Below are 19,863 nucleotides of genomic sequence, written 5' to 3' on the forward strand. Positions count from 1 at the left end.
ACACTGCTCTCTGCTGGGCCTTAGGCTCTGCTCTGAGGGAAACACACTCCAAAGAAATCATCCTGTGGTCTGTCTCCTGCCCTGTCTCTTGTGTGCCCTGTGGCATTTCAGCAAGCCAAAAGAGTCGTGTTCCCAAAGCCAAGGCCTGCTTGGGCAGGCCTGCTGAGGCCTACAGTGCCTCTGCTTGGGGCAGAACCAAAGCACAGGAGTGCTGCGCTGCCCTGGCAGAGCCGTCACCCCAGGAAAGCAAGCTCCACGCGGGCCATGCTGGGTGTTTCGTTTCTTAAATGGAAAGAGGAGGCTGTAGGAACACCTTTAAAGAGGGAATGGTTGGTTTGCAGGTCTGTAAAAGCTATTACAGAAACACAATTTTTGCAGTACTACAGAGCTGAATCTCTAACCAGCCTGGATAAAGGGTGGAATTGTATTTAAAGATGATAGTGTTAGAAGAAGTGAAATTTAACTCCTGAACTGAGCTAGCATTATTATCATCTGCATGTCTTCTCAGAGAGAGGGGTTGTCGGCTAGGGTGTATTATTATATCCTGCTTGTAATAATATCTTCTCTGGTGTAATTATGCTATGATTGACAAGCTCCCTAAATAAGGGAATGCTTTAAAACATTCACCTTTCCTTCCTCTTTCAGCAAAGGAAAAATTATATTAAAATAGAAAAAGTAAGCTAACAGAAATAAATATTTCTGTATTGATAAACGGCTAAGAATAACAAACGGAGCAAAACAGTCAGACACAATTATCAGGATTGTCTCTCTTCTGCTTTCTCTTCCAGGCTCCAGGAGAAAGAAGAATCAATTAGCCCTCTGCAGACTATGACCTTGAAGGATACAGCTTTAAGGGGAATATGCTGAGTAAGACAGAAAAGAGAGGTGAAGAGAAAAGGAAACTCACGGAAGGGATAGGTTCAGAAACAGTACATCAAGCACAGAGTATGAAATGTCCATTTTTTCTGCATTGGAAAGAAATTTTCAGTACATAAAGGAGTTTCTGGGAACATGTTACCTCACTCTCCCTGAAAAGAAAAAAAGGACACTGAAAGGCAAAAAAAGGGACAATCCAATTTGCAGATGCTACTTTTCAAGCCATGTCACTGAGAATTTTATAGCTGTCAAAGGCATTAAAAAAAAAAAAATCTTAGCACTGATGCAATCTGTCAACCTCTCCAACAAATATTGCTCTACATAAAACACAATGATGTGTTTGAAATGCAGCTGTTTCAAAAACCCCAAGACAGCGCTTTAAGAGCTGTCCAAAAAAAGTTCTTTTCATGCCTCTTGGAATTCTTAGGCAGACCTTTAGCAGTATATTTTTCCAGCAAGATTTTCTTATTTTTCTTTGCAGAGAATCAGAGACCCTTGCCATAGTCAGAATTATGTACCACAGTTAGAATAAATTCTATCTATTCAAAATTCTTCCCCAGAGCAAACCAAACTTGATATGCTACCACTTCTCCCTCTCCTTTCAGTCTGTAGCTATGTAAGTCTACAGTGCACATCTATCTTTAAAAAATAAGGCAAAATTAAACAAAAACCCAAACCTCAACAACTCCTACACACATAAAACCCCAAAATCAAAATACCCTCTCTCAACCCAATCATCTAACTTCTGGACCACCATTTATTTCCCAGATGTGAGCAGATCTTAATGCAGATAACGGGTTTTTGTCAGTGACAGCTCCTAAGAATCTTTTCCGTGTCCTCCGCCCCTTCCTTTACTTCAGAAAGGAAGTTAGCATGTCGTTGATAAAGGTTTGCCACATATAAAGAAATCAAAGAGGGATTCTTGAGGCAATTATGTCTAAATAGTGATCTCTGGTCACTTTATGTAGCAAAATGTGTTAAAGAGTCACACAGAATATTTACAGAATATTTACACTACAAAAAAGATTTTTCGCATCAGTGATATGTAAAAGAAAGCTCACTTAGTATAATTCTATTTAATTGCAAAGGTGGTTACTTCACCACAGACAAAGCCCCCTCTTATTTAATGGTACCACAGTTTTTCTCTATTAGACTGTTTCCATCTGACAAATTACTTTTAATCTGAAGGATGGTCGTCACCCATTATCTAAGCAAAGGGCAGCAGGGTTTCCACAGCAATACTCAGAACTTCTTTTCACTGACTCTGGAACTGCTGTTCAAGATTGATTCTTAGCTGAAAGGACCTCCTCTGAAATAAATCACTGCTCATTTTCACTTCAAGGTGGTTGGCCTAAAATGTTAGATGTAATCCAAATGCCACATATCTGTATTAAGTCCAGCCCAGAGAGGCTAAACTTAGAAGTGAACTTGTGTGACTTCAGAGCTCCAGAGTCCAGTATGTGCCATTTTCAATGTGGCCAACCTGTGGCATAATAGGGAAGGCATGAGGGAGAATAAATGACATAAGGCCCTGCAAGGAAATTTGTAAGGAATGCAATTTTTTACTCTGGGCACTGTAGCTTTTCACAGGAAACCTCAGGCCTGTTCTCTCTGCTGCAGAAGAGTGTGCTGCCTTCTATTTTACTAGAGTTACACATATTTACACAGCTCAGGAATTGCTGGCTTGGTTTGCTTTGAGTTTGATGGGTTAAAATCATGAATACCAAAGAAATGGCACTTCAGCAATGCAGTATTTTGAGGCATTATGATTACTACTGAGAAAATAATACAGATACCTTTTTGTTTTGTTTTGTTTTTATGATGAGCAAGGACTAATTTGAAAATTGACTTTTCCTACATCGGCAAGAATGCTTTCCTTAAGTGCCCCACAAAATGCAGTAAGGCAAAACACGAGAAACAAGTTAAACAAGAAGCAGCTCCTAGAGATGGGGAAAGACACAGAGAAATGTATGATTTGCTCTTAAAAGAAAAAGATCATAAGCTAGATGCTAAATTAATAGTTCCCAGTTTCTAACTGCTTCAAATCTGCTGTTACTTTTTCTCACTGTTCTGTGAGTTTTATGAGGCTAGGAATATTTTCCAGCCACAGATTTCAGGAAGGATGTACCAGAAGTGCTCTGCAGGCAAGGCAAAGAACACACATAGAAGATCCAGCATAGGAGACAAAGCAAATTTGAAAGGAAAATACACCATGTGGAATAGCTATCAGATAAACCCTTAAAGCAAATCACATACTTCCCTACATGTGGATGCAGAGAAAAAGGTGCTGCTAGCCCTTTACAGACATCCCAGATGATGTCCTGCATACCTCAGAACTAAGTTCTGAGGACTCTAGATGCTGTTCTCAGAGGGCAACCCATGCTATACCAGTCTTATCATGCTTAAGCTTTGCAAGTCAATCACATGCCCTCCTTGTAGACAATCTCAGAACAGTTAAGTGGCTTTTTTTTTTTCTTCCCTGTGAATAGGAAAAGAATGAAGAAACACATAGCTTTTACTTACGAACTTTTGGAGCAGTTTGGAGAGTGGTTTCTGTTGCTTGTGCCTGAGACACTGTGGTAGGCTCCAGGACGGGTGGTGACAGCGAAGGTGCGGCAGAGGACAAAAACCCAACATCTAGGATGCGGTTATACAGAGAAGGCTGGAGGAATGGTTTGGAGGGTACAAGTGAGCTGTCACTGTGCACTGTCACTTCAGCCTTGCTCTTGGGGCTAGGTACGAGGAAGGGTGAGGCATACACCTCCGAAGGCACCCAGGCAGACAGAGCTGTAGGATCCACAGCACTCTTTGGGTCTTGTCCTATCCTCCCAGGGTCAAGGTGGGTAGGAGAGTCATACTCAAAAATCTTGTCCACAAAGACCCACTTGAGGCCAGCAATGCAGAGGCAAAGGCTAAGCAGGCAAGCCAAGATAGGGGCGATGCAGATCTTTTCAGAGTTGAGGCAGCCCTTCAGTCGCTCTGCCTCCAGGCACACACAGCAGGTTGCGGCAAGGCCTGCTATCCCCTGGACCCTCCTGTCCTCTCTTTGGGTCCCTGGCATGCTCTCCTCATCTGGGAGCCCGTTGAGGGATGCAGCATCAGGGCTCAGCTGAGCTGAGGGGCTGGGGAAAGTGTCGGCAGCTACTTCAGACATGTTTAAGCATCAGCTCTCAAACAGCTCACCTCCAAAAGGCCTTAACTCTATCACAGTCCATTACTGTGAGACACAGACAAAAAGAGACGGTAGTAATAGTCACAGTGCTCTGCAAAAATCACAGAGTGGGAGTCAATAAAAGGTCGAAGCTCAGCAACATCATCCAAACTGGGAGAGGAGTAATGCACAGGAAAAATTAGACCCCCCCGGTCCCTGTGCCCCCAAGCCCTCTGTCACTGTCTCTGCTCCTCTAAAGTGAGAATAGCTTTGCAATTACTGAGCTCCTGTTTGCTAGCCACTTTTATAATTCCTTAAACGCCTCTCAAGCAATTCCAGCTCTTCTGCAGGGGGAAGAAACATTCCCCCAAAAGCAAGCACAACAAAACAAAACAGGGGGAAGGAGGGTGATGAGATAAAGAAAACCACGAACACTGAACAAACTGACCGGATTAAGTAAACCAGTAGCCCAGAGCGAAAGGCAAGATTCTCACCTTGAGCATCTGAGGCTGGTATCTGCTTAGACGAGGAAAACAATTGTCATGCGGTAGAAGGAGCAAAAGCAAAATCTCTAACAACAGCGGCAACGGCAGAAGTGACAGTAGCAGCAGCATCCTGTCGTGTTACAGCGGCGGCTGAAAGAGGCTGAATCATTACAGAGCAGCAGGTGCTCGCTGTCTGAGCATCACTGCAAACAATATCATTACAGAGAGGTTTGAAAGAAACAGCGATGCCAAGACAGTGGTAACTCCCTTTATCTCCCCTCCCTCTTTGTCCTCCTTGAGCGCTCATTCACTTTCCTCCGTTCCCCCCCCCCCCCCCGCCCCGCTCCCCCAGCCCCCTCGCAGCCTGTTTCCCTGATGTACAGACTCGCTCCTTCCTTCCCTACCCCACCCCCCGCACTCTGCAGGGCTGCTCTGAGTGAAATCAGTATACCCAGCAACGCAGGACTGTCAGTGACTTCCTATTTTATCCAATTAGGAGAAATAAAGGCCATCAAATCAAAGGGAGGGAGCGGACAGTAGCTGCACACCCACCCACTCCCTCTCTCCAGGCAAAGCGTGGCCAGAGGCGGCGGCGGCCATCGATGGCAAAGTCCTCCGGCAAGGACCGGGTGTCGGTGGGAGCTCTTTGGGTTGGACTGGGCTCGTTTAGTCTGATACTCGATCTCTCCCAGGGGGAAGACCTCTTTCCAGAAGCAGTTTCTCCCTGCCTAACACCTAGAGACAGCTTTTCTTTTCAAGCACCAGAATAAGTTTTATTTCCTAGGAATAGGGCTGGAATGTATCTTAGATCAAGAAGAGGAAACAAAAAACCCCAAACCATTCCCACCTCTGATAAATTTTCATTCAAATTACTGCAAAGATGTTTGCTTTTTTTAAAAAATACCATTTTACAACCTCCTTTCCAAACCCTTTTCCAAACCCAAAAAAAACAAGATTTTACACTAAAGTCAGTTCCTGGATGCACTTTTCAAGAGCTTACATGTTGCTGGAATAGACCCTCACTCAACTTTGACTAAAAAAAAAAAAAAAAAAAAAAAGCGCAAAAAATGTTATAATTTATTATTTTTAATAATTAAAGGCTTACACTCTGTTTTAAATTCGGCTGTCATTTCTCACCTTTACTAATATGTAGCACTACAATTTCCACCAGTGCAATATAATACTCAACAATCTGGTTAATGTAGTAAAAGTAAGATTAGAATCAGATCTATTCCCAATCTCTTTTGTTTCTCAGCTGTGTAACAATAAAGACGTGTATGAAAGGCAAGGGGCTTATAATAATTTCCAGTTCCTTGAACTTAAGGAAAACACTGGTATTGAAGTTTTGCTGGTGAGAATCCCCCTTTCTCCTTAGTATAAATGGCTGCAGGATGCATAAGGAAACAAAGAATCAAGAGCTACAAATTGCTCTGAACTAATTTTTTTTTTTTTTTGGTGTCTAATTTAGGTACATGAAAAGTTAATTCCTTTGTAGTTATGTATTTTTGGTAGTGTCAATACAGGCATCTGGCTCTATCCATGTTCTCTCTCTGCCCCCAACTCCACTCTCATCTCACCCCCTTTCCATGGGAACATTAGTAACATTTGCATGAAAAAGATATATCAAAATCTCAATGAATCGTTTTTACAGACTGTCATGTCAAGGACTAATTGATGAATGTCTGATCATAAAGCTTCCTGTGAGGCAGCAGTAGCCAACTGAAGTAACCACAGTGCTAGTACAATCAAGTGCTTGGAGCATTTACCTTAAAACACAGCCAGTGATAACACTCTAAAAGAAAGTAAAAAGATAAATCATCTTACAATCTAGCCTACATTACCACTGAAGTGTCTGGTCCTTAGGTTAATGATGTAATCAGCAAACTCAGACAAAACGAACAGCTTGCACTGCACATTTACATACATGGCTTCTCTTATTACAAAGCACACGTTCTCTTTTGCTGGTAATATCCTGCATCAGTGCAGCCTCTCTCGAGTATTTCAAAACCTATTTTAAACAGCAGTAACAACACAACCTCTGTAGAAAGTGTAACGTAACAGTAGCATTGCCGTGCCAGGTGTGGTGGTCTGTGGCTACAAGTCAGCACGGTTGCTAAAGAAAGGATGGACCTTTCGTTAGATTAACGGATAAACCTGGGAAAACCAGGCATACTTTCACACACCCAAGTTGTTCCTCAGGTGTGAAGCTACAGTATCACTCTTCAAAGTGGAGTGCAAGTGGAGAAACAGCTGGGAATATTCTGTCCATTGCACAGATGAGATACTACAGCATCTGAGAGCTTGGCAGAAAATTTTTCAGATTTCTTTCCTTCTTTACCCATGTCTAATTTCTCAAGCTTCATATTTCCAGAAAGAGAATTTTCCCAGTTGACACTTCTCTGAGCCCGTGTTTAACCCAGAGTCCTGTCCACATCTTTCCTGCACTGGTCTTCCTGGCAAACTGCCTGTGTTCAATCTCCAGTAATCTTTGCGACCCTCCATCCTATCTGCACTTATCTGGTCTCCTTTCAACCACGTTCCTGCTCTGCTCACATCTCCCTGGTGCTGCACTGAACAGAAACGAACGTGGAGATCTTACGCCTTCGTTATAAGGGTTGCCACGAAGTTAAACCGAACACGCAAAAAGCTGCACAGCTGGACAGAGGCAGGAGTGCTATGTGCACGGGGGGCTCATTCAGGGACTCCTGCGCATGTGGGGGCATCTCTCCCTTTCTGACCCTGCTGCCGCAGGGGCTGCCGGCTCGCACGGGCAGGGAATGGGCTTTTCCAAAGCACTCCTGCCTCAGCCCGGCTGGCTAAACTGAGGCTGGGCAGCATCTCTCCCTGCCTTTTGCTGCTGCACCGGCAGGCCCAGCCCGCGGCAGCAGCTCCTCCCGGCAGCGGGCGGGCGCACCCGCACCCCGCCGGCTCCGCGGCCGCAGCGTGCCCGCGGTCCCTGGCTCCCGGCCAGGCTGCAGTGCCCTCCTCCGCTGCGGGTCCCTTCCCCCGCCGCACCTCCAGCCCTGGCGCGCAGCCTGCCTGCCTCAGCATCACGCAGCCGGCTCTGCCCAGACCCCCTCCTCCTCCTCCGCAGGGAAGCCTGCAGAGCTGCTTCAGCCCCCAGCTCCGCAAGGGCTGCGGGGCCAGCGGCGAGGAGAGCGGGGCGGCACCCGGCACGCTGGCCCAACTTCGGGGTGCCTGGCGGCTCCCGCTAGTCCTCGCCAAGAGTGGCGAAAGGAGGTGCTGAATCATCGGCCGGCCAGCTTCCCTGGCCCCGCTCCACAGGTGGCCGAAGCCAGGGCCAGATCACAGACTGACTGCAATCCTATATCTCACGGGCCGGTTCCTCGCGGCACCTTTCGGACCAAAATGAAACCCCGCGCTCTCTACCGCGTCGGGGCTACCGGAGCCTTTACTTTCTGAGGCAGTCCTCGAGGCTGCAGTAAAAGCTGATTGATGATGGTCTCTCGCTTTTGTGCCTGAAGATAAAAGTATAAACTGAAGGTACATTTTGCTAACTTTAGGAGTCTTTTCTGTTCCCCTTGCCCCCAAAACAATGCAGAAATGCTTTAACCTGCAGTTGCAGGCTTGAGCTTTTCACATTTCTGTAACACACTAGCAGTGGTGTGCTGTGCTTAGACACGGATTCTGCCTTAGCTGAAGGAGACGAGTGGCTGGGAAGAGTCAGCAACTGGCTCATTGGAAGGGAGACCCTGAAAGAAATCAAATGGAAGCGTGACCTTGAAGGTAACAAAGTTTTACTGGGGTAGCCCATTGGTGGTATATACAGCAGGATAAGGGAGGAAATTACTTGCATGCTTGCAGTAAGGTCAGTTTAGTGTGCAAAGATTTATTCCTGATTCCCACATACCTTGGGTCTCTGGCTTAGAGGAAAATGCAGTTTGAGTCTACGTTAATGAAGCTAATCTATGACTGAGATTGGAAATCTTGCCAAATAACAGGTTGAAACCAAAGCTCTTAGAAAACTGTAATTTTATTTCATTGAGTGTTTTCCCAAAGAATCAAGTGGGATTTTTTTGCAAAGTTTCACTCCAAAAAGTCTTAAGGAAATACCATGAAACACCACTTTTATGGGTGCTGAAAGGAGATGGGCTCCATATTACCAAACTGCAGAGGACCATTTTCTCTGGCCAGCCACGAAGATGTGAATAGATGTGTGACTATGACTGACTTCATCCTGCAAACTAGAGCACAAGTACCATTTAACTCAACTGACCCTTCTGTCATAATAAGACCCAAACCTGCTGAAAGTTCTGGAAAGGATGCTAAATGATTTATTCTCATGGAAGCCATTGGATTTCAGATATCTATCCCCTTTAAATAAAGTCTCAATAGTCCACAAAAAGATTCTGTAAGAATTATCTATTGTCTTGCAACTGCTGGGACATTAGGAAATTAAAAAACCTCTTCACAAGTAGTTATTCATGGCTCTGCTGTATGACAGTTAAGAAAGAATACTCAGAGGACCATATATCAAAGCAGGACAAGTGATCTGCACCACCTCCCCCAGAAGACTGCTTTCCTTTAAGAACATACCCATTCTTCAATAAGAAGCAACCAGCAACATGCAGCACCAATTGCTCAATCATGTGTTTGATTGCATCCCTTTTTCTACCATACACTGAGAAATTAAAAGCTTGTAACCAAGAACCTAAGAAAAAAAAAGTGCATGTTCATTAAGAAGAGATTGATGAGGTAGATAAAAGGATCGCTTTTTATTGATTGCACTTTCTTCAAATTAAATAAGTGCACTATATAAAGATGGAGGAGTGACCCAAAGCAAGTGATCAGGCCCAATGAGCGACATCACTGCCAGCAGTCATGGTGTGAGAAGAGTGGACCATCACACGTGGTACAAAATGATTCATTTATTCGTTCTTTAGTGTTTCACCAATATTCCTTCCATAATCCATCTCCCTTGGGCTGATGCCAACATTTTTTGAGTCCTTTGAAAAGCCCTTACTAGGAACCTCATTTGTCAGCTCAAATGGCTCAAGGAGAAAACTTCATTTTGCTTCTAAACTGGTCCTGTCATGGGAACTCCAAATGTTAAAATGGGATAAACTGCTACTTCCACACAGACACCCTATTTTTCATCTGATGTAAAGCAAAAATAACACAGATGATGGTGCTGTTTTTATGCTTTTGCTCATTTCCATCACCTTCTTCCCTTTATTTGTTTCAAACCCTCTGCCCATTTGTAGCCATATATGAGTGAGGACATGAAACATCAAGCCTCTAAGAAAAGGCAAGACAAGATGAACATCAAAACTAAGCACATATTCAGGCACAGACATGAGGCTAAATATGTCAATGTCAGTGGAATCATTAGTGTGCTTAATTTGGTTAGTATTAAGGGTTGCTGTGGGAAGATTCCCTGCCCTCAGACAACACGGAAGATGGGGACATGAACAAGCTGTTCTAACCCTCTTCGTATCCTCAAGCCAAACTGGCTGTATTGGATGCTGGTGTGTCAGAAGTAGGTCCTCACACTAGTATGTTTCTTGGAAACGTCTGAAGAACAGTATACAAACAGCAATGATTCTGAAAACATCTGTGAGAGCTCATGATGCCTCTGTAGCAGAATGTTCTGTGTGGGCATCACATGTACAGATATACACCAAGCATTTACACTCTGTAAGTCCAGTAGCTGTGTTGTGCAGAGTGATTTGAAAAAATCAACAAAACTACAATGGCTGTTCTGAGAAAAGTATATACCTTAAATAGCTACAGTAATTGAAGCTGAAAACTGCCATAAAATGGGCTGTTATTTCAGGGAAACCAAAAAGGTGTTCTGAGTCTTTTCATCTTCAAGTGAAATGTAAGACACTGAGTTTCTTTCATCCTATTCTAAAGCAGAGCTAGTGGCACTACACAAGGCACAGAAATAGGACATCAAACCATGAATGTCAGGGTTTTTCATCAACGGCTCTGACTCATTTCCCCAATCTCTGCTAAATCACAAAACTGGGATGGCCCCCACCACTGTTCAGGCTAATGACAATTATCTCGACCATGTGGTAAAGGAACATTCAAGAGGTATAAAGACAAATAATGCACTTTAGTAGGCTCTTCTACCTTAGGGCAGAAGCGTATGCAATTCAGATGTTTTTAAAATTTGTTTGTTTGGGAGTTGTGGTTTTTTTGCCAGGTCTGACTCCCCTTTCACACTGGAGTCTCTAACAAGCCCACTGGGGCCGCTTTGATCATTTATTTTCACACTGTGGCAATGAGCTGGAGCAGCAGTGCAGCCACAGGCCTCAGGCTTGGTCATTCACTCCCACCTACCTTAGTGTTCAAATGCATCTGCACTCCTGCTTTTGAACCACTTTATTCAGACAGAAAAAATTCCTCACGAGTATTCCCTGGACAGTGGCAATTCTGCTACTTGGCACACGCTTAGCTAGGCAGGATTTTGTGCTGTCAGCCTTTGTAATCACAGTGCTCCGACTGCTGGCAGAGTCACTGGACAATGATAATTTGAGTCAGGGTCCTGAAATCACTGAATCAAGGGATTATCCCTCCCTCATTGACACCCAGTTAATAAAATAATTAACCATGCATGGAGTTAAACAAGTGGTGAAATGCCTTCCTGATTAGAAATGGGCCACATCATATATCTAAGTGCCTTTTTGAATCAGAGCCTAATTCAGGAACTGAGAAGCATTTTTGGAGCATAGTGGAATGGTTTAGTGATAAACAGTTTAGGCAGCAATATCATTCTTTTCATCATCTCTCCTTTTTTTCTGCTCCTTCTGTCACTTGCAGTAACATTGTTCAGCCCTAATTCCCATACTAGTCCTGTAAATTATCTATCTATCTATCTATCTATCTATCTATCTATCTATCTAGGCTGCAAGAAAGAGAATAGGACTCCAGAGGCCTGAAGTCCCTTGATCTTGTCTTTTCACTAAAGATTTTGCATAGTGAAACCATAACCCAGAGCCCTTCCTGAATCTGGGTTTAATTTAGGCAGAGGCTTGTAGAAGATCCCAATGGGATACTCTTCATTCTGAAAAATCTTGACTCTACTTACTGCACCTTTTTTTTTTTTTCCCTGTAAATCAAACTATTTTTGTACCTGCACATATTCTCAACAGCTGCTGCTTTAAATCTTAAGGTACCACATTTTACTTCACTTTTTAATATTCTGACCACATACAGAGTCTTTCATAGAGTAACTCTTTATGTGTATTCAATAGTTTTGCTACTAGAAAAGCAAAAAGAAAGAAGTTAAAGGCATGGTGCCAACCTACTGCATGAAGGAATTTCTGTATCATTAAATAAACATGTATTAATGATAGGACATAGCTGTAGCTTGGACTTTAAAAGTACATCTTACAGTACAGTTATACTTTAAGAATCTGCAAATTTCAGAATTCTGCTTGCAGAAAAAAAATTGTGATTTCACTTCAAGAGTTGCTTTGCTTAGCAACTTTCTACAAAAACCTCTAAATAATGAAATTAATCCACCTTATCCTAAAGTGGGATATTAATTCAATTACACTTGTTAGATTCAATTCTGGTCATGTCTATATGTTGCCTGATTATGCACAAGTTAGCAGAATTGAGATGTCCACTGTTTGAAACAGATAAGCAACATGGTATTTTAAAGTGTAAAATTCAATAACAAAAACAACAGCTCTCATCATGCTTCAGAATCTTAGTAGCTAGTACCATTTAATATTTAATGTCTAATATTCTTTCTTAGTGCTTTCAGAAGGCCATAGAAGTCATGAATCACTCCTTTGGCATTGGCTGGAAAACTGTCAGTTTCCAGCAAATTAAGAATTCAAATAAGTATGACAAAGAAGATTTTATGTTTAGTAATGAGGTTTTGAGTAGTCTAATCAAATATTATTTTATTACATAGTTACATTTTATATGTAAAGCATAATATGTCACGTTTTTATCACTTCTGCACCCAGGTTCTTTTTTGTGCTCTGTATGAAAAGCACTCATAATCTCATCTTCCAGATATCAATTGATTTAAGGTAGCTACCTTTTCTCACACTCGGGACTTCAATGTTTGTGCATCAGGCTGAGTCTTGCCAAGAGCAAGAGAGGAAAATGCCAAAGAGGAAGCTCTGAGACCTTAAAGGAAAGTTCATTTGCCTGATGCATTTCAAAGCTACAGAGCAGACTCAGTGTTGCTCCAGACACTGAGCAGTCCCTTATACCAGGATAGAGCAGATTTATTACAACTTGTTTGTATTTAACACATGGACATACAACAGCACTGGGCAATATGGGCTACTGGATGATGCAAGTCCTTAATTCAGCTTTGGAAACATCCCTTCTGCAAGACATTGAACAACCTGGAAATGAAGCATCAGAGGCATCGATAGAACTGATACATGTATACATAAGTATCAGAATGAGTTTATAACTGTAATTTCATTTGAAGGATTCATTACTCCTGCAGCATTTCCTGCATTCACACTACAGGTCATGTCCACTGGGGTGCATTACGAGTGCCTGTGTTTCACTGCAGAGGCTGCAGAGTGGCAGTGAGACTACAAAAACAGAAAGGAGAGGACAGCCTGTCTTTTTCCTTCTTCTTGAGGGTGTCTGAGGAATAAATGCATTTACTCCGAAAGATTATTTGAAAAGATGGTCCAGAGGGGTCACCCTGTATTCTGTGTTCCCAGCCAAGCTCATCCAAATTAGCACCCAGAGCGAAAGTCAAATAAAACAGAGCTGTCCTCATGTACACCAGTGTAAGTATGCTATGCCTGTGGTGGGAATGGTGGCTGCAAAGTGGAGAAGGGAAGCCTACAGGGCTGTAAGAAAAAGCAAAAGGCACTTTGTGCTTTGGCTTGTGTGTACATAGATGAGATGAAGAGCGTCCCTAAATCCCTTTCTGATCAGGACCACAGTTTGAAGGCAGACCTTATAAAATTCTCCCATTCCTTCAGAAATTTGCTTCTGCAAAGATGGGGTCAAATATCTTGCCAGTGTGAGCAAGATTTCAGCCTACTTAGTAGGCTGAAAATAGTGAGGATCTAATACACACTTTCACTTGAGAGATGCTTTGCTCTTGCTTAAAGTCTGCATACTGCTTAACTGTTGCTTAGCTCCAATTAAATTAAAAGCTGCCAAAGGGCAGAAAAACCTCTCAGTGTTTCTAATTTCAAACTAAATCCTTTGTCCTTCCTTCAGGGTTTCCAACAAAGGAATGACATTTTAACAACTTTGCACATGCTAGAGGAGAAAACAAGGATGTGACAAAAATAGATTCCATTCTAAAGGCACCAACTCCACAGGGTAAAGACCAAGCTCCCAAGGTTCCAAGGACCAGGCTGGTCTCATTCATGGGCAAAACATTTCTACCTATCCCAGAAGCCTTCATCTCAGTTAAGGAAGTAAAAGGCAGGAGGTCTTGAATTTTGAACTCCTTGCTCTTGCTTCACTGACCAATTTGAAATTATTCTCTGGAGGCCTCGTTACTAACACTTGAAAGATACGTGAAATTTGGTATATTGCATTCCTTTCCTTCATCAGACATCAGTTCATGGTTTCATCAAGAAACCAGCCCTGTGCAGCTGCATCGAGTTCTCTTGAGCCTGCCTTGAAGAGTAAAATATGACTAAAACTTAACCAAGTGAACTGAAAAAAAGGATAATGTTTTGTCCTGCATTGCTGAATATGTGCTAGTAACACTATGCAGTGCAGGTGTGAGAAGACAATACACTTCCCTTTCTAAAATAGCCTGCTTAAGAAGTGCTAGTATTATCCCAACAGTGACTATTAGGGTTAGGCACAGGCTAATTAAAAGCCTATGCAGCTGGGGTCTTCTCAGCATTGATAGTTACTTGTATCTGTTTCCACCACCTACCACCCCCCACCTCCATCTTCTTTCCTCCTCTAACAAAAAAAAGTAATCTCTGTGCATGTATGTAATTACAGGAAACATTATGCATTATTAATGTGGCTGCAGCAGACAGAAAGTTCAGGTTTACTGCTCACCAGTGTAGAGGAAAGTTGTAGCTACTGGCAACAGTCAGTTTGCCCATGCATTAGATAATGAGACAGTTTCTAAGAGTTCCAACTGAAGAGGCTATTTGGAAAAGCACAGAAGCTGGAAGGAATGATGCATCTGAATCTACCATTGAGATGGACAACAATGGACAATCTGTAAGAATTATTCCAGGAACAATTAACTTGTGAGAAAAAGGTTGTGCATTCTCTTTGATGTGTGAATGTGATTATGTTCAAAAGCAATTACAAGCTGGAAGTCTCCAGAGTCTCCAGAGGCAGGGCAGAGAGGAAACAGGTACAGATAGTACCCCAAGAGACAAAGCACCCCAAGTAAAGACCTTTACCATGCCTTTTTCCTACCAAAATAACAATGTTCACAGTGAGCTGGAAAAAGTATGCATGCATGTCCTGTGATTTCAAGGAATATCAGACAGGTCAGGCCAGAATTGCTCACTTCCTGGCACACCAAACAGTGACCTATGATTACAGACATGTATCTGTCAAACTGGTATCTGTACTAATGCTGAAGAAATGACTTTCAGATGTTATTTTCTGTTGCTTTGTACAACATATTACGCTGCACAGAATATGGACACAGAACCAGAACTCCTGAAATGAAGCTTTAGAACAGGAGAAGCACACTGCATGACTTGAACAAGTAATAAAGCTACAGATTAGATACACAGGTTAAAGTCACAGACACTAATTCAGATCTGCTTCCCCAGCTGGATGCCTTTCTGCAGTTTCAACCTGAGTTCACAATTTCTTTTTTTCTCCTCCTCAAGGGTTCCTTTCTTTGTACAAAATTTGTAACTGCTCTTGATAAAGTGCCTAAAATGGAAAAATTATAAGAAGCAGCAGGAGCTGTCCTAAAGCTGAAGAGTCAGAAGCTTCTCCCACAGACTGCTGATGTATCTCACTGATTTCAGTGATCTGCCAAAAAACTCAAGTAGACTCCCTCCCCAATAGGTCAGTGAGGAGGACCCTGGCCTGCATTCAGAACCAAAGGGCTAGCTAGCATGAAATTTGGCACACATGCAATGTTAAAGCTTTGTTATCCCAGATCACTTGCACGTTACCGAACAAGCGCTGCAAAGGATTGTCACGACATGTACCATTTGGTTTGTAGTCCCTCACTTCACCCTGCTATCTGCCAGAACCTCCCTAGTGGCTTCTTGCCAAATGTTTGTTCTTCCCACAATGGGAACAGTTGGGCATAACGGAGATTAGGGTAAAAAACACTGCAGTCTTGCCTTTGTAGATGACTTTCTCTGGTTTGAGTGGCAACAGTTAACTGTGACCTTTTCAGCTACCCACGGCCATTGACTATTTCTGTACTGAAGACAGGCTTTTTAATACCACTGTGAGGAACAGTGCTCAGATGACAGAGAAATCCTTTGGTAATTATTTGGGCTAATCCTATTAGAAAGAAAGGCTTTCAATCGCTAAAGCAACAAAAAAACCTTCCAGAGAAGGAGCCCACTACTTCAAATTAAACCAACATTCCTGTCCCGTCCAGGATTATTATTGTACATAAGAAAAGTTGTGCTAACTGAAATGATAAAATATTTAACATTTTAAGAAGTTTATTTAAAATTTTAAAAATGCATTTGATATACCTACAAATTCAAAAGACTGCTTCCCTGCATGTATTTTATTTGCAGTTTACCAGTCCACAGTTCTACTTGTATAGTTTGTGAGCAAGAGTAAGACTTTTACAGAATGGCATAATTTTATAAGGATTTTGCTTAGGCTCCAAATTTGTGCTATGAGAGAGGATACAATTTATGTTCCCAAAGTCTTCTGTTATTTTAATGCTGTGATAGCATGACAGTGGTAGAATTAACTCTTTCATGTATTCATCAGAAATTCAGCTAGAGTGTTCAAAATGACAGTAACTTGATTTATTGAGCAATAAGAGGAATTATTCTTCTATGGCCACCAGCCAAACAAGCAATCTTTTAATAAGGCATGTGCAGTCCCTGCATTTCCTTTATGAGGGAGGGAAAAAAAAAAAGAAGCCTGTTAAAAAAAAAAAAAATTGTACTCAGATATTTAAAATGGACCTAACTTGGTAAACAATCAGATCCAACCATGCGGCCTTGGGCATTTTCCTTTACCTTCTCACACCATCCACACATATCTATTCTCCATTCCTTACCCTAGAGGGTTCTGGATGAACCAGGATCCTTCTCAGATCCTTTTGCCATCATAGATTCACCCAAGGTGTTAATAGAAGTTTTAGGTTTTATTCTAAAATAACCTATCATGGCTACCCTTTTCTCTCCCTTGGGAGTCTTCTTTCTCTCCTGAGATCACACTTTAGACATAGGCAATATAGACTGTTTTAGGAAGAACTTCCAGGTTCCTCTTGCTGAAAGAATTATCCAACTTTGTAGGAAATAATGATACATTTTTTACATCAGAGGGGTGAATGTCATTGAAACTTTTTTTGAAGACTTCATAAAGAGAGAATAGACATGGTGAACACATCTAGGAGATGGACAGATGTGGAGACAACTTCCCATGCTCCATTTTAGTCATCTGCAGCATGCTGGCTGTCTGCCTGGCTTCCCACTCAGCACATGACCATGGAACAACCTTTGGCAATTGTTTAGACTAATCCTCATAAGAAATAATTTTAGTTTTGAGGCATCTAAAGTCTTTCTGGGCATCCACTGGGGTTTCTGCACATGTATTTCAGAATTCATGGGTTGGTCCCTCAGGAGACAATTGTTGGTCTGGGATTTGCAGCCTGCAACACACATACAAGTCCTAAGACACGTGCTTAAGGCTGCTCAGGAAATTTTTCCTCTGACCAGTGTCTTGTTAACATCCAATTGCTAGACAGTCTTTTTTGGGCAGAAGAATACATCTTCGCGACTGTTGTCCCTGTGATATATTTTTGCATTTGCAGATGTACCATCTCTCTTAAGTTAGAAAACATCTGAGCAGGAGTGTGTATCTGTTGAAGACCTGGGAAAGAAAGACTGTTTGATGCCTGACCAGCAGCACCAGTTGTGTTTACCCTGAGTATGAATGTGAAAATGCAGGAAAGAGAGGCAGATGCTTTGTGGGACCTCTCTCCATTTATTTAGCAAATATACAAGTAACTGCAAGACTTCTTTACAGCCTTTCACATAATGAAAACACAGCAAAATATTTTTGGAAGTGGAGGGAAATATTTTCATAAGTGGTGAGAGAATGTGAGAATATTTAATAAAAGCTAGGGCCATCTGAAAAGTACATTGCTGCTGTCAGTAATTAATGCACGAGTTTTAAAACTCAAGTAACTAATATTGAGCCTGTGTGCTTTTGCAGAGCTGTCTTTTTAGCTGAGATCAAACACATTGTTTAGTGAATCAATCCCTTTTCCCTAGCCACAAAAATTCCTATTTAAACACCTACATTTTCTCATAGTAACATTATGCATTGTGTCTGAAATTGACATGATCATGGAAATTCCCAAAGGAATCTGGAGCACGGCTCATGTTGCCCTTGCTGCACAGGAAATGTAACCATTCTTACTCATCCTTCCTCTATAATGAAGAGTCAGATTCATTGTCTTGCTGTGCTGAGGAGGAAATTGCTGCATAATCTCCTTTCACAGCTAGACAATCCCCTCTTTCCAAAGCAGGCTAAGCATGCAAATTCTCCAGACATATTTGATGAATTTCTAATCACAGTGGGTGAAACGACAGGGCAAAGGCGAGTGTCAGTGACAGAAGCCTTGTGCTAATTTCCTGCTGAAGACATTGTTTTCCTTGTATATTCACCCACATATTAATTGTGGGTGATACATATTAATTGTATCTGCTCTGGGACAAATAAACCATGATCAGGTCAAGCTGTAACCAGTCTTAAGGTCAGTTAGAAGCCTTGAAAAGACTGACACAGGGATATTTCTCAGCATTTCACATGGAGTGAAAAATGAGACTCCCAAAGTTTCCCAGTTTATGACCTTATATCACCAGGGTAGTGAAAGGAGTGCCTTCAGACAGTCAGGGTATACCCTTCCCTCTCTTGAGCTAATAGAAGAACCTTTGTGAATAGTGAGAAGCAGGTCAAATTATTCCTCTGCAGTCTGTCAGGTGATTTTACAGTCCTCTGCAATAAGATTTTCCTGTATGGAGAATAGACAAATTTCGTTTTTCCAGGTGGATATAGAAAAGAAAAAAATAATCTGGCACTGGGAAGCACTTATTTGCTTAGGTCCATTCAAATAGAGCTCTTAGGGAAATTTTGAGGAAAGATTAGGAAGTTGCATGGAAAGCAGGAACACTCCTGCACTACCAAAACCAAATGTTTCTTATGCCAGGCTAATAAACCTCATGCTGTAGCATTTATATAGTTAAGCACAAGAGGTCAAGGATGACATTTTCTAGGTAATTAAACAAGTCCACAGTTTTCCATGAGGACTATTTTTGCACCTTTTTGCCTCGCCTACAGGCAGTGGACAGTAATCAGCAAAGTACTGATATATAAATTAGAGAGTCCAAACAAGTTTACAGAGAGTAATACAAACAAGATTACAAAAGAGACAAGACTCCTCACAAATCTAACTAGAGAAAAACAGGAGATAGAAATGTTGAGTTCCCTCTCATGGTCACAGTGGAGGAGAAAACTCCTTTAGCAGAGGAGTCATCTTTTTGTTGTGTCTTTCCCCAAGTCCTTGAGGTACCAGTTGCTACCTGTGCCTGAGACAAGAACACAGGGCTTGGTGGGCACTGGGGCTGGCCAGCCTGCCTGCTGATGCATGTTTCTGTCTGTTCTGCTCCCTCAACATCTGTGAGCATGGGCTGGTGGCAGAAATTCTGCCCAGCATCGAACATTGCTTTCCAGAACAGGTCAGCTACCCTTTCTTTCTGTGGGCAGGTAAAGTACGTAGAGCACCATGACTGCTTCACATGTGGTCAGTTTGACTGGCTGACAGCTTGGACTTCTGCCCAAGATATTTCAGTTTTGACAACTGGGCTTGTGTAGAGAGATTGTGCTCAAAATTATTTGAAATAACTATTTTCTGCAGAGCTACTGAGGGTCAAGATATGATCCTGACTAGAACTGAGAAGAAAGAGTCCTCAAAGATCAGAAAAGCATGCAGAGCTCTTTTAGAACTCACAAGACCCTTATTAATCAACGTTTCTCACAAATACTATAATGTACTTTGTCACACTGACAATATCTTGAGATAATAAAAGGGGAGATGCTAGAATATGGCATTGTCTAAGAAATGAGCAATGAGATCTGATTGAGACAGAGGCTAAGCAGAAATGCCAGCTCATACTACCATGCTTTCCTCTCCTTTCTGCTTATACCATCTTTTCCTGTGATCCACCACCCCTTCTATAC

General features: G+C 42.2%; 2 protein-coding genes across 2 annotated transcripts in view; both read right to left on the reverse strand.

The window, feature by feature from the left end:
• Positions 1 to 4,800, reverse strand: part of LOC306814831 (pro-neuregulin-1, membrane-bound isoform) — an 82,017-nt gene extending 77,217 nt beyond the window's left edge. Inside the window, exon 1 of the mRNA XM_079331291.1 lies at positions 3,265 to 4,800. The gene's annotated coding sequence lies outside the window, so the exon portion shown is untranslated. The remainder of the gene's footprint in view (positions 1 to 3,264) is intronic.
• LOC306814755 (pro-neuregulin-1, membrane-bound isoform-like) overlaps positions 1 to 19,863 on the reverse strand; it is a gene marked incomplete at both ends in the record, with an annotated part of 61,917 nt that overhangs the window by 17,922 nt on the left and 24,132 nt on the right. The window lies entirely within an intron of this gene.

Source organism: Erithacus rubecula (assembly GCF_903797595.1).
Source record: "Erithacus rubecula genome assembly, contig: SUPER_Z_unloc_2, whole genome shotgun sequence".
Lineage (NCBI taxonomy): Eukaryota > Metazoa > Chordata > Aves > Passeriformes > Muscicapidae > Erithacus > Erithacus rubecula.